The sequence below is a fragment of the Mus caroli genome, unplaced genomic scaffold, assembly GCF_978045245.1.
Source record: "Mus caroli unplaced genomic scaffold, Mus_caroli_1 scaffold_6, whole genome shotgun sequence".
NCBI lineage: Eukaryota > Metazoa > Chordata > Mammalia > Rodentia > Muridae > Mus > Mus caroli.
The window spans coordinates 29,697,017-29,709,296 of record NW_028227261.1 but is presented as its reverse complement, the minus strand read 5'-3'; positions in this window follow the sequence as shown (position 1 = coordinate 29,709,296).

Below are 12,280 nucleotides of genomic sequence, written 5' to 3'. Positions count from 1 at the left end.
GGAGGTCACTGTTTCCCACTCTTGACTGTAGATGGAATGTGACTAGCTGCTTCAGGTTCCTGCTTCCTTGGCATTCATCCCCTCAGAAATGGGTTATCACCAACAATTGTGAGCAAAATACATTCTTTCTCCCTCAAGTGGCTTTTGTCTGGGTATTTTATCACAGCAACTGTAAAGAAACTAAGACAGGATCTCTTACCCTCAAATTTAGAGACACCTTCTCCCTTGTCTTCACAGGGGTGCTCTCTGTACATGGCTCTGTCTCAAACTCCTTTTCTTAAAAGAGGCTGGAGGAGGTGGCTTGGCTGGTAAAGTGTTTGTCATGCAAGCGCTGGGACTTGCTTTGACCCTCAGCACCCATGTGAGAAAGCTGGACAGAGTGGTACTAGCCTGTAATCCCAGTGTTGGGGAGGCAGAGAGAGTGGCGCTCGTGCTGGATGCTCTATTACGAAGTGATTGTCTAACACACAGTAACTGCTAGGACAGCACCTGGCACAGAAGAGTCCTACCAAAACACTGTACATTGGTTGTTTTTTGATTACATTGAAACGTATGATACTGGAATTTCTGAACCACAGCTTCTAGGCTAAGTGTAGTGAGAGAGAATTTTAACTGTACTGGGGAAATCATGTAAACCTCTCCAGACAGTGATTTAGTGTGTGTGTGTGTGTGTGTGTGCATGTTGCATGTGTGTAGACATCTGTGTGTGTATGGACATCTGTGTGTGTGCATGTTGCATGTGTGTGAACATCTGTGTGTGTGGGTGTTCATGTTACATGTGTATGGACATCTCTGTGTGTATGTGCATGTTGCATAAGTTTGGACACCTCTGTGTGTGTGTGTGTCATATGTATGTGTATGTGTGCATTTGTATGGAGGCAAGAGACTGACTTCAGGTGTCTTCCTTGAGTCCTCTCCACCTTGTTTACTGGGGCAGGGTCTCTCTCCCAACCAAGAGCTCTTCTTGTGGGCTAGCCTAGCTAGCAGCTTTCTCATGCTTGTGCAGCAAGCATTTTATGCACATGGATACCTCCCCCACTGGCTGCACTTCTGCACCCCAGCCATGAGCCCCCACAGTGCAAGGGACAAGGATTAGGGGAATCTTATACCCTAGACAGATTTAAGCATTCCACCAGTGCATGGTGGCACAGAGCAGGATGACACTGAACTAATTCCAGCACCCAGGGAGTTAGTTATGTTCCCTTGGAAGCCAGGACTGGTGGAGGTGCAGAAGACAGAGTGCTGAACAAGACAGGCTTGGCTTCTGCTGTGTGTGTGTGTGTGTGTGTATTTTTTAAGGACTTGAAACCTGGCATTGATCATCATAGATACCATTTCATTTATGAAGTATTTAAACTTGGAAAAGTTCTTAAATTCTCTGTTACTTTGACTATGACCCTGGGCAGTTTGTTTCACCCCCCCCTCTGTGTTTCAGTTGGCTTCCCTACAAAATAGATGCAATAAAAACACTGGCCTAAGAGAGGTGGTTTGGTGCCAGTTGAGACAACGTATGTATAGAGCCCAGAAGTCAGCTTGGTGAACACAGCGCTTCCAGTGACTGTCCGCCGACAGTCATTAGGGAGGGTTTCTGCTTTCTTCCACCTTCCTACCCTTTTCCCAATTCCTTTTTAATTTTCTAAGAAAACAAAAGCAAAAAACCATGGTCCTGTGTAGTCCAAGGTCAAGCTTCTGACCCTTTGGACCCCACTTCCCAAAGCTTTGCTGGGGTTACAGGCATGCACTGCAACTCCTGGCTTATGCAGTGCTGGAAATCGAATCCAAGGTTCTGTGAATGTTAGGTAAGCTCTGCCAAATGTACCAAATCTCTCCAGCCCCAATGCTCTTGGTTTGGAATCAGAAAAACCTCAGGGGAAGGCAGCATTTCTAACCACCCTCCAGCCAAAGGCTTCTCCTGCATCTGACTCTCAAATGTGGCTAGGTTACAAAACTCAGAAGAGTGCGCATGGCCTTTTAAAAAATCTTAGTGGACCACACGGTACAGCTCAAAAGACTTACCCTAGCATGAAATAAAGGGAAAAAAAGATCCAGAAAGCCAGCTGTCAAGAGGCTGAGACAGAAGGATCTCTCCAAGTTTGAAGCCAGCCCTCGTTTACAAAGTGAGTTCCAGGCTAGCCAGAGCTACATAGCAAGACCCTGTCTCAAACAAACAAACAAACAAACAAACAAACAAACAAACAAATAGGAAACCAAGAAAATAAAAATGAACAAACAGAAACCCAAGCCATACCCAACCTCTTCCTCATCTGACATGTTACTGAGCCTACATACTTCGCACAATAAATATACACTTTTATACTCTTCAAGTATAAAAGAACATTGCAAAGCTCTTTTGCCATTTTGCTTTTGAAATATTTTTGGCCAGGGGTAGTTCATTTAATTTATGATCAACTGCAGTTTCTCCCCAATGTTGGTGCCTATGCAGGAAATCTTGTGCAGAGAGGAAAAACTCTAACCTATAAATCCTTATCAAATGTAATTAAATCTTTATGCCTACCAAATTCAACAGTTAATGAAGTTGACATAATGTTATACTCTGCATTTAATTAAATATTTACTGATTTCCATGTTGCCATTTTCTCCTTTTTATTGTGAGGCTAATAAAATTTTCCAAGCCTCAAATTCTTACAAATCTCTGAAGACTACCCCAACCCACCCCCACTGCCATTTCCTTCATATCTAAAAGAGTCAAAATGCCCAGAGGTGGGTCTGGGATGTCTGAGGACTTCAAATTCTTTGAGGTACAAAGAATGAGAAGAAAGACGTTGATGCCATCTTGTCTCAGCTGCGGAAGAAGGCTGTAGAATAGCAAGCCATTTCCATACATACAGTGTTTTGGAAGCAAGCCTATGTGACTGGGCGCCATCTGTCTCCAGGCAACATCACCAGTAATTCCTTACTACTGGTCCTGTGGTGGGGGGTTATTTCTCCTAACTGCCTCCTCTCTGCCCACAGGTGAGGAGGTAGGTAGGAGCTTGGAAGGTAGCAACTAAGGCATTTGAGATAAAGAGGCTGCTCCCTTGCTTACTTGCTCTGTTTTGGGATTGGTCTGGTGTGCCTTTATATGCAAAGGGACACAAATCTACAAGCAGTTAAGGGGATTTTTGAATAGGGAAATGCAGGCTGGGGATATTTAACTCAGTGGTGGAGCTTTTGCCTTTGCATGAGTGAAGCCCTAGGTTCAATCCTCAGTACTAAAACCAACTAACCAACCAACCAACCAACTAACCAACCAACCAACCAACCAACCAACCAACTAACCAACCAACTAACCAACCAACTAACCAACCAACCAACCAACCAACCAACTAACCAACCAACTAACCAACCAACCAACCAACCAACCAACCAACCAACCAACCAACCAACTAACCAACCAACCAACCAACCAAGCAAGCAAGCAACAACAAGCAACACATAAAAAACTGGTGCCAGATGCGTCTAATATTCCCATTATGAGGTCTGGCCCTCAGTACAAGTAAATCGATTATTATTATCAACAATTATTATGAACCATTTTGTAAAAATGGCAGTCTATGGAGAACTGCACTTAAAGTTGGGGTAACGAAAGGCCATGGTTTGTGAATGGAAAAAAATAATTTAAAAAGGAAAGGACATGACTTCTCTTGAGTATGGTGGAGGAGAAAGTTTATTATAGATATGTAGGAGAGCATGGTCAGACACGGGGATATCTGGCATAGTACAGCACTCTCATGACGCTTTTGTCATGTGAGGAGATGGGCAAGGAGAGTGAGGGGAACCCGGTGCAGCAGCCAGGAGACCTAAAGGGAGTAAGTGAAAAGATCAGGTAACCAAAACGGATGATTATATGGGGAAGAACAGCTGGGGAAGGGCAGCCTAGCCCCTGGACTGGAGAAGTTTAGGGTACATTTGCCAGGAGGGCCCTTTAACAGGTAGGACTGCGGGATACAGGGAGAACCAGGCTGCCAGCATCCACTTTGATAAGTTAAAGAGACACCTCAGCACTTTAGCCTGGGTTTGAAACCTAACAGTTGGCAGAAGTAACTTGCAATGGTGGCCCAATAACACAACAAGGCTGGCTCATTACCCCCTCCCCCAAGTTATGCTAACCATCAGGTGACTTCTATGGGAGATCCCTGCTGGGTTGGCTAGGTTATGCCTAGTTTATGAGGGAAGAGGCAGCCTCAGTTGAGAAAATGTCCACACCTGATTGGCTCACAGAGCCTTTTCTTGATTGATGATTGATGGGGGGGGGGGGCAACTCTTTGTGGATGGTGCCCCTCCTTGGCTGCTGGTCCAGGGCGTTAGAAGAGAGCAGGCTGAGCAAGCCTTGGGGAATGAGCCAGGAAGCAGCAGTCCTCTAAGATCTCTGCATCAGTTCTTCCTGTGTCAGAGTTGCTGGCCTGACTTCCCTCAGTGCTGAGGAGTGATCTGAAGTGGTGGGTGAATTAAACCCCTTTCCTCGAAAGTTGTTTTGGGTCATGGTGTTTTATCACTGTCTCCTTTCTCAACTGCTGCATGGAGCCATTGGTCACCAATATGCATTCCTTCCAACCTCTCCTAACTCACTACTGAGCTCCTCTTGGCAAGGCAGCTTTTGGATTTACAAGAACAACACTTGGCATTACAGAGTAAAGCCCACGCTGACTCTATTGGAAGAAGGCAGGAAGAGCCGCTTCTTCCAGGCCCCTGAACCGTGTGCTGGCATGGAGGTAATAACATAATAAAGCCAGGTATCCCTACTTGCGAGCCAAAGAAGAGAAACAGATTTTTTTTATCGTATCTATTTATTTATTTTATTTTCCGACAGCAGAAAGCACACATCTTCATCTGCAGAGACAGAGTCTTTCCTGGAAATAACCCTAAGCATGAATTTATCATGAGTCCTTGTATAAAGGACTATGATATGTATGAGTGACATAGTGGCCAATATATTCAATTCTGCTTTCATAGGACAGAAATGCTGTTAAGTTGGTCAGTTTCTCATGTCAGGGCTCTCTGAAGACTGAGAGTGTAACATGAAGTCATTGATTCAGGGAAGGCATTTCTTAAAGAAATCCGGCCAATGAAGTCTAGGAAAGGACAGCGAGCCAATTTCACAAACACTACCACCGAGAACCTTCTCAAGCATCCGCCCCGCCCCTCTGTTCATCCATCCATTCATCTGGACGTCCATCCTCCTATCCAGCCAGGAGTCCATCTGCACTCTATCTACTCCTCCACACACTTCTCCAAGTTCATGGAATGTCCACTGTCTTAAGTGAATTTTCTGTTCCCGTGCTAAAATACCCCAGTGAAGACAACATAAAGAGGAAGGATTAGCCACACTCTGGGAAAGCTGGCAAGTCGGGTCAGGCTATAAATCCCCAAGGCCTGCCCCAAGCCACACACTTTCTCTGACAAGGAGCCACTTCCTAAAGGTACCACAGCCTTCTCAACCTGAGACTAAGAGTTCCAGGATGTGAACCTGCGTGAGGCATTTTACCGTTCAAGCTCCAAACTCCACCAAGGCCCCTGATAGGCACTGGCGACGATTGCTTGTACGCTCTCAAGCTCTCAAGTCTGCACTAAGGTTTGAAGGGTGAATAAGAGAAAGACAGATGCAGGGGGGCGGGGTGAGCATCCCAGGTCGATGCACACAGCCCTGAAGGAAGGTTGCCAGCAGGAGCTGCGAAGGCCTCCAAGGGGCGGAGCAAGGTGTTCAAGAACACGGAAACCAAAAATCGGAGCCTGTCTAGACAAAGACGGACAATGAAGACCCTTGCTGGGAGGGCTTAGCAGAAAGTTGAATTTCACCCTGAAGACTCACAGAATGCTCAGGGAGGGCAGGTAGTTGGTGTTTGAAAAGATAACTGACAAGAGCCAGGCAAGAGAAGACGAAGGGCGCCCTTGGCTTCATGGTTGGGCTTACACCAAAGAGCAGATAATGGAGTCTTGGTCGGGATCCTTGAGGCTTTAAGGACCTGTTAAAATCCTCTGGTTTTTGAAGACTAATGATCCGGTAGACATGAACCCTAGGTGAGAGAGTCCACAGTGACCCTCCAGGCGTCTGGTTCTGCGGGGTCTACGTGGGTGTGGACAATGTTTCCTGAAAAGGAGGACTGAACAGAAATTAGAAATGAGTTCTGTCTGAGCAGGCTGGTAGGGAAAGTCTCCTTCGGTCATACAGGCACCGAGAACTCAAGAGGTAAGTTAAAGTGTGTGCCATCATGAACTTCCAGTCAGCCTGGGTAATGGCAGATGAGAAGCTGACCATTATAGAGCCCGGGGCCTCACAGACTGCCTTCTCTCAGATCCACAGCTTGGTGCGGCATCTTTCCATTGTATCTTACCTCCCTGCACTGGTCACTCTGCATGCTTCTAGAAAGTGCAGCTACTCACCCGGGAACCCCGCCTTGGCTGAGAGTAGAGCTCGTCTTGTTTCCACCCTACCCCTCTAGTAGCGTAATTAACTGTGCTTTATTGTCTAACTCGTCTTAATAAACCATCACCCAAGAAGGGCAGGAACCACGGTGGGGGAAGGGGATGTCTCTGGTTCTTTTACTCTTGCTTCCTTGGGCCCTAGCACGGAGCCCGACGCATAAAGGAATACTTGTGGCATGAATGGATGAGTGAATGAATGGACTGCCTAGGAAAACAGAGAAAACAAAGAAAGCTATTCCAGAGCTATAACAGCCCCCAGTCACTCACTGGCTTATTGCTATTAAAGAGTATTTTACACAGGGTGGTCCAGGATGGGTGTTTCTTATGGACTAGTGAGTTTTCCTTCCCATGGTGACTTAGAGAGCCAGACCTTATCTGTCTGTAGTTTAGCCATCCTCCAAATGTCTGTAGTTTAGCCATCCAGTCCACCCTTGCTTACATGCCTTTGGCTGGAACCTTGTCTTACATTACACCCAACTGCAAAGGTGGCTGGGAGATGTAGTCCCGCCCGAGCATTCGCTTGTCCCTGACAATCAGCAGTACTGAGTTTGGGTAGGGTCATTATTTGGGGTGGAAGGAGTCTCTGCAGGCATAGTAGGATAATTAGCAGCAACCTTGGCCTCTGTCTCCCAGGTGCCAGTAGCACCAATCAATGTGATAACGAAAAAAATGTCTGCTTTCGTGGTCAGATGTCCCCTGGAGGGAAAAATTACCCTCTGCTAAGAATCTCTATTTTGGAAGCTAGATGTGGTGGCCCACCCCCTTTAATCCCAGCACTCATGAGGTAGAGGCAGGCCTGTGTACTCTGTGAGTTCAAGGCCTGTGAACTCTGTGAGTTCAAGGCAGGCCTGATCTACATAATAAGTTCCAGGACAGTCAAGGCTGTTACATAGAGAAACCCTGTCTAGGGTAAGGGTAAGGGGTAGCAATCCATGCCTAAAGGGTCATCTCACCCAACAGGGGGGCAGAGTGGGGGGGGACTATGAAAGTTTACCTGGGGGAGGTGGCATTGAGCTGAGCAGTAGTTAAAAAAGGAAATGATGTTGCAGGCAGGGGAAGTGGTGTGAAGAGGGAAAATGGCTGTTAAAGGGGGGGCTTTAAGTAGCTATAATAACCCAGGACAGCCCCCCCGCTTTGCTAGGGATTATGATATGACACAAAAAGGGAAAAAATGATTTGTCTTGTCCCCAACGTGAACCTTGCTTCTTTCCTTCTTCCAGGATTGGAGATTTTCCCAGAAGAATAGGAAAGTTTGGTGGCCCCAACACTCAGTAACACTGGAGGGTAGCATGGACTCTGGCCCGGCTCACTTCTTCCTCTGTATTGTGGAGCTGGGTGGAGCTGGGTGTGGGTCCTCCTGGGCTATTCATCCATGACTCTGTCCTAATGGTACCGCAGCACCAGCCTCACCTCAAGAAATCCTCTGATCTGTCTAATCACACTCAGGATTAGAACCCCATCTTCAGCCACACTCCAGCCTTCCTTCTGTGCACAGCCCTGGCTCCAAATTCCCTCTTCAGACTCTGCAGACTCACTCCTCATAGCTGAGCGTCCATGCATATCCACCCTAGCCCTCACAGGGGACCCTCACAGAGGACCCTCACATGGGACTCTCACAGGGCACCCTCAGAGGGGACCCTCACAGAGGGCCCTCACAGAATGCCCTCACAGGGGACTCTCACATAGCGCCCTCACAGGGGACCCTCACAGGACACTCACAGGGCTCCCTCACAAGGCACTCTCACAGGGTCCCTCACAGAGTGCCCTCACAAGGGACCCTCACAGAGGATCCTCACAGGGATAGAGCACCCACTACCTGCTCCCCCACCCCCCACTCTCATTCTCTCTCCCTGAGCTTTAGAAGGCTTTTTTATTTTCTTTTTGGGTCAGAATGAAAATTTCAGGGCACCCAGACCACAGTCCTTACTCGAATCAAGCTGAGCTCTCCAAAGCATCAGGCTTTGTTTTCTTTCTAAAACAAACTCTGATCTTATCTAGATATTAAGCTTATCTTGGCAAGTCACTACACTGCATTGGACTTTTTTTTTCCCTTCTCTCTCTCTCTCCCTGAAATGTGATATTATGAAGAGACCTTGACCTGGGGCTGCCTATTGCTTATCTGGGGAATGGAAGGGGTGGGCAAAGAGCTGACTCTGGGCTGACAGCCACACTATGCCAGGCTTGAGGGAGGGGGCCTGGAAGACCTCTTGTTCAGCCTCTCTGAAGGTCTCACCATTGCCCCCACCCCTCCAGCCTCACCCACATACTCAGACTCGCGCCTCTGAGTGGTCAAGCTTGTCCCGTGTTCCTCTCCTTCCTTTTCATTTCTCATAGAGAGGCCAGAGTACCTGCACAGTTGTGTCACTTGGTCCCAATGGGCTAGAAATAGAAGTACACCTCTGCAATCAGTACTTATCCACCTTCCACAGTAGGCCCTGCTACAGACCCCTGTGATGTCCACATACTATCAACAAACAAATCCAGAAACCAAAGCCAAACAAACAAACAACCCAAAAACAGCAAACAAAACCCTCTCTTTTACTCCTTTATCTAGCTCTATGCCTGCCAGCCAACACTCTACTACTGAGCTCCACCCTCATCCCCAACAGACACCTCCTTACGTATGTATTCTGATTGCCATCCATCTATCTGTTGCTCCTCCACCCGAAACGTCCTCCCCACTTGATAGGGACTGAGCTGTGCTCCCACTTCACAAAAGACAAAACTTGACCCCCTCCCAGCCCCCATTTTTAGTATGTAATTTGGTTTGGAGTTAGAGTTTTTAAAGAGGTGATTAGGTCAAAATGAAACTGTTAGGGTGGGATACTGATCCAAAATGATGGGTCCTTCTGAAAAAGAGGAAGTCTGGATTCCTGTGTGCAGAGAGGGGGGAACAAGGGAAGATGGGAGAAGTCATTTGTATCAACAAGCCATGGAGACCTCAGGAGGAACAAAGCCAGGACCCGAACCCCGAGAACTTGAGAGTCCATAGCTGTGAGGAAATCATTGCACAAACCACGCAATGGGTAGCTACCTCAGCCCTAGCAAGCAGATATACCTCTTTCCTACTACATAAGGCTAAAGTCCAAACCCTCACCAGTCCTGTCCTGGAGATCTGTAGGATCTGCCTCCTGGCTGAGGGGGTGGGGTCCTGCATCTCTGTTAATCTCAGTCCAGCCTTACCCTCTGTAGTGGTCTGAATATGCTTGGCCCAGGGAGAGGCCTTGCTGGAGGAGGTGTGGCCTTGTCAGAAGGGGTGTGGCCTTGCTGGAGGAGGTGTGGCCTTAGAGGAGGTGTGGCCTTGTTTGAGGGGGTGTGGCCTTATTAGAGGAGGTGTGGCCTTGTTGGGTGGTGTGGCCTTGTTGGAGGGGGTGTGGCCTTGTTGAAGGAAGTGAGTCACTGTGGAAGTGGGCTTTGAGACCCTTTTCCTAGATGTGTGGAAGTCAGTCTCTCATGGCTGCAGTTGTGTTAAGACGCAGAACTCTCAGCTCCTCCTGCATCATGTCTGCCTGGACGCTGCCATGCTCCCCACCATGGTGGTAGTGGACTGAACCTCTGAACCTGTATGCCAGCCCCAATGAAATGTCCTCTATAAGAGTTGCCTTAGTCATAGCAATGGAAACTGTAACTAAGATACCCTTTGTCACTTGGAGCCTTCCACAAGGAAGGCCTTGCATGATCCCTCTCTAAAGAAACCCCTCTGCAACTTGATTAATTTTAGGACCATTTTCAGGGTCATGTCAGAGAGGGCTTCCCAGACACACCCTGTGAAACTCGCTCCATATTCGCTCTTGTTTCCTTCATCGGGAACCTTAGTCATGTTTGCTTACTTAAATAGCTCCATCAAGTCAAGTGCCATCCACTATCCTGGGTATTTCTTATCTAACACAGCACCCGGACACATAGTAGCGCTCAATGAATATTTGTTGAGTAAATGAATCTTCATCCTCTTCAAGTCTTTATCGTGCATCAAGGTCCAGCCCAGGTCCTCTTTTCATTAGTCTTCTGATACACCAAGTTCAAAGCCCACTTAGTGTGCTGATATGGCTCTATGTGGCATGCCTCTCCATCCGTGGTGATTATAACTGTCTGGCTGTATCAGCTACCTGTGGGTTTCCACCTCTGTTTCCTCCCAAATCGGGACCACACTCTGAGCATCTCCACGGGGCTCACAAAAAGTCCAGTGAAGGGCCTCGGAACACAGGAGGCGCTATGTAAACGTGTGCAGACCCAAATAGATCAGAGTAAGCCACAGAGGTGGGAGAAGTGGGTCGTTTACAGGGATTGAAAGTGTGCTCTGCCTTCCACAGCCCCTAGGAAGGGTGGGGAGACAGACATAAAGGGCGAGCCTCAGCTGTCGGTTCCAGTCAGAGCTGGTTTCTTTGGTAGGAGAAAATTCCTTGGCTTTGAGCCTCAGAATTATGGAAAAGCCCAGCTGTAGGGTGCAGAGGTCTCGCCACCATTGCGGGTCGTGCCTTTCCCTGGAAGAGAACCCTGCTTAGGAGGGAGGAGAAGGGTCTAGCGTATACCCTCAGCATGACACAGCCAGCCAGCAACCCCCACTCCCCACCCTTGAAGGCCACAGTACCATATCCTCCCCCACTCTGCAGGGCTGGTGGGAAGGCACAGCCAACCTCAGCTAGCTGAGCTCTTTGGGGGCCTGGGCCTGGACAATGAGAAACGAACAGCCCCCTCCTCGCTACCCTAGGCATATAAAGCAGGCCTTTCACTGAGGTTTTCTGGCTGCTTCAGTTGGTTCTTGGCACTCAGAGAGACTGTGTCGGGATGGGCCAGTGTGATGGGGGTGGGGAATGGGACCCGCGATTCACAGAATTCTCCATACCCACTCCGGGGGCCACCAGGCGCCTTCCCCAGCTGTGGGATGAGCTCATGCAGGGAAACCGGAACCACCAAGGTTGGGGTGGAGGGAAAGAGAAAGACTAGTACCAAGCGCTCTGAGAAAGTGTGGCTCTGTGGAGCAAGTTTTTGGTGGGAATAAGAAGTAGCGTCCACTCCTCCTCCATATTCCCCTCCACTCCAATCCCAGACATAACCCCGAAGCCCTATTGTATGCCTTTCCTGAGAAATTCCCAGGCTCGCCGCCGACAGCTGGTCAACTTGGGTTGCAGAAACCCCCTAACCCAAGTTGCCAACCCTGAAGTCCCTCTCTTAGCTCTTCCCAGGAAATGTCCCGGCGTCGCCGCCCGCCATCAGGGTTCCCGGGCTCCTGAGCCTCCAGGATGCCAGAACGCCAGCTTGGCTAAATCACTTGATTGTCAGACTGCCTAAACGCAAGATCTGCCTCTCTGGGTGACTCTGGCAGAGGGGGGTGGGGTGGGGTGTACACCGGCAGGTGCTTTTACGCTGCGCTCGCCAGGCGGAGCCTTCTCCCCCTGCCTTGTTGCTCGCGGTCCTCTCCGGCCTCCCTCATCTCCCTAAGGCGTCTCTTCGCTCTAGGCAAGAGTTTGGCGTAGGCAACGAAGGAGCCCTCGTGACTGGCAGAGCAGCCTAGGGTAGACCAGCCTGAGACCGCTGCTGAGGCGGAGGGGGTTGGTGTGTGTGTGTGTGTGGGGGGGGGGGACTACGCTGCGCCTTTGTGGGTCTGAAGGCAGCCGCTACCAGCCTGTAGAAGATAAGGGCTCACTTCCTTGGGAGAAACTCATCCGGTTTGGGGCCCTGGTTGGGTGGGTGTGGGGGACAAGTAGGGCCCAGTCACTTAAATTAGAGGGTAAATTGTTCAAGGGACTCGTACACAACCCTTCCACCAATCCCATACCCGCTCCTGCCCCCAATCTCAGTATACATCCCTGCGGTTTTGTCTTAGACTAGGGGTAGGACTGCCCTGGACTGAATGACT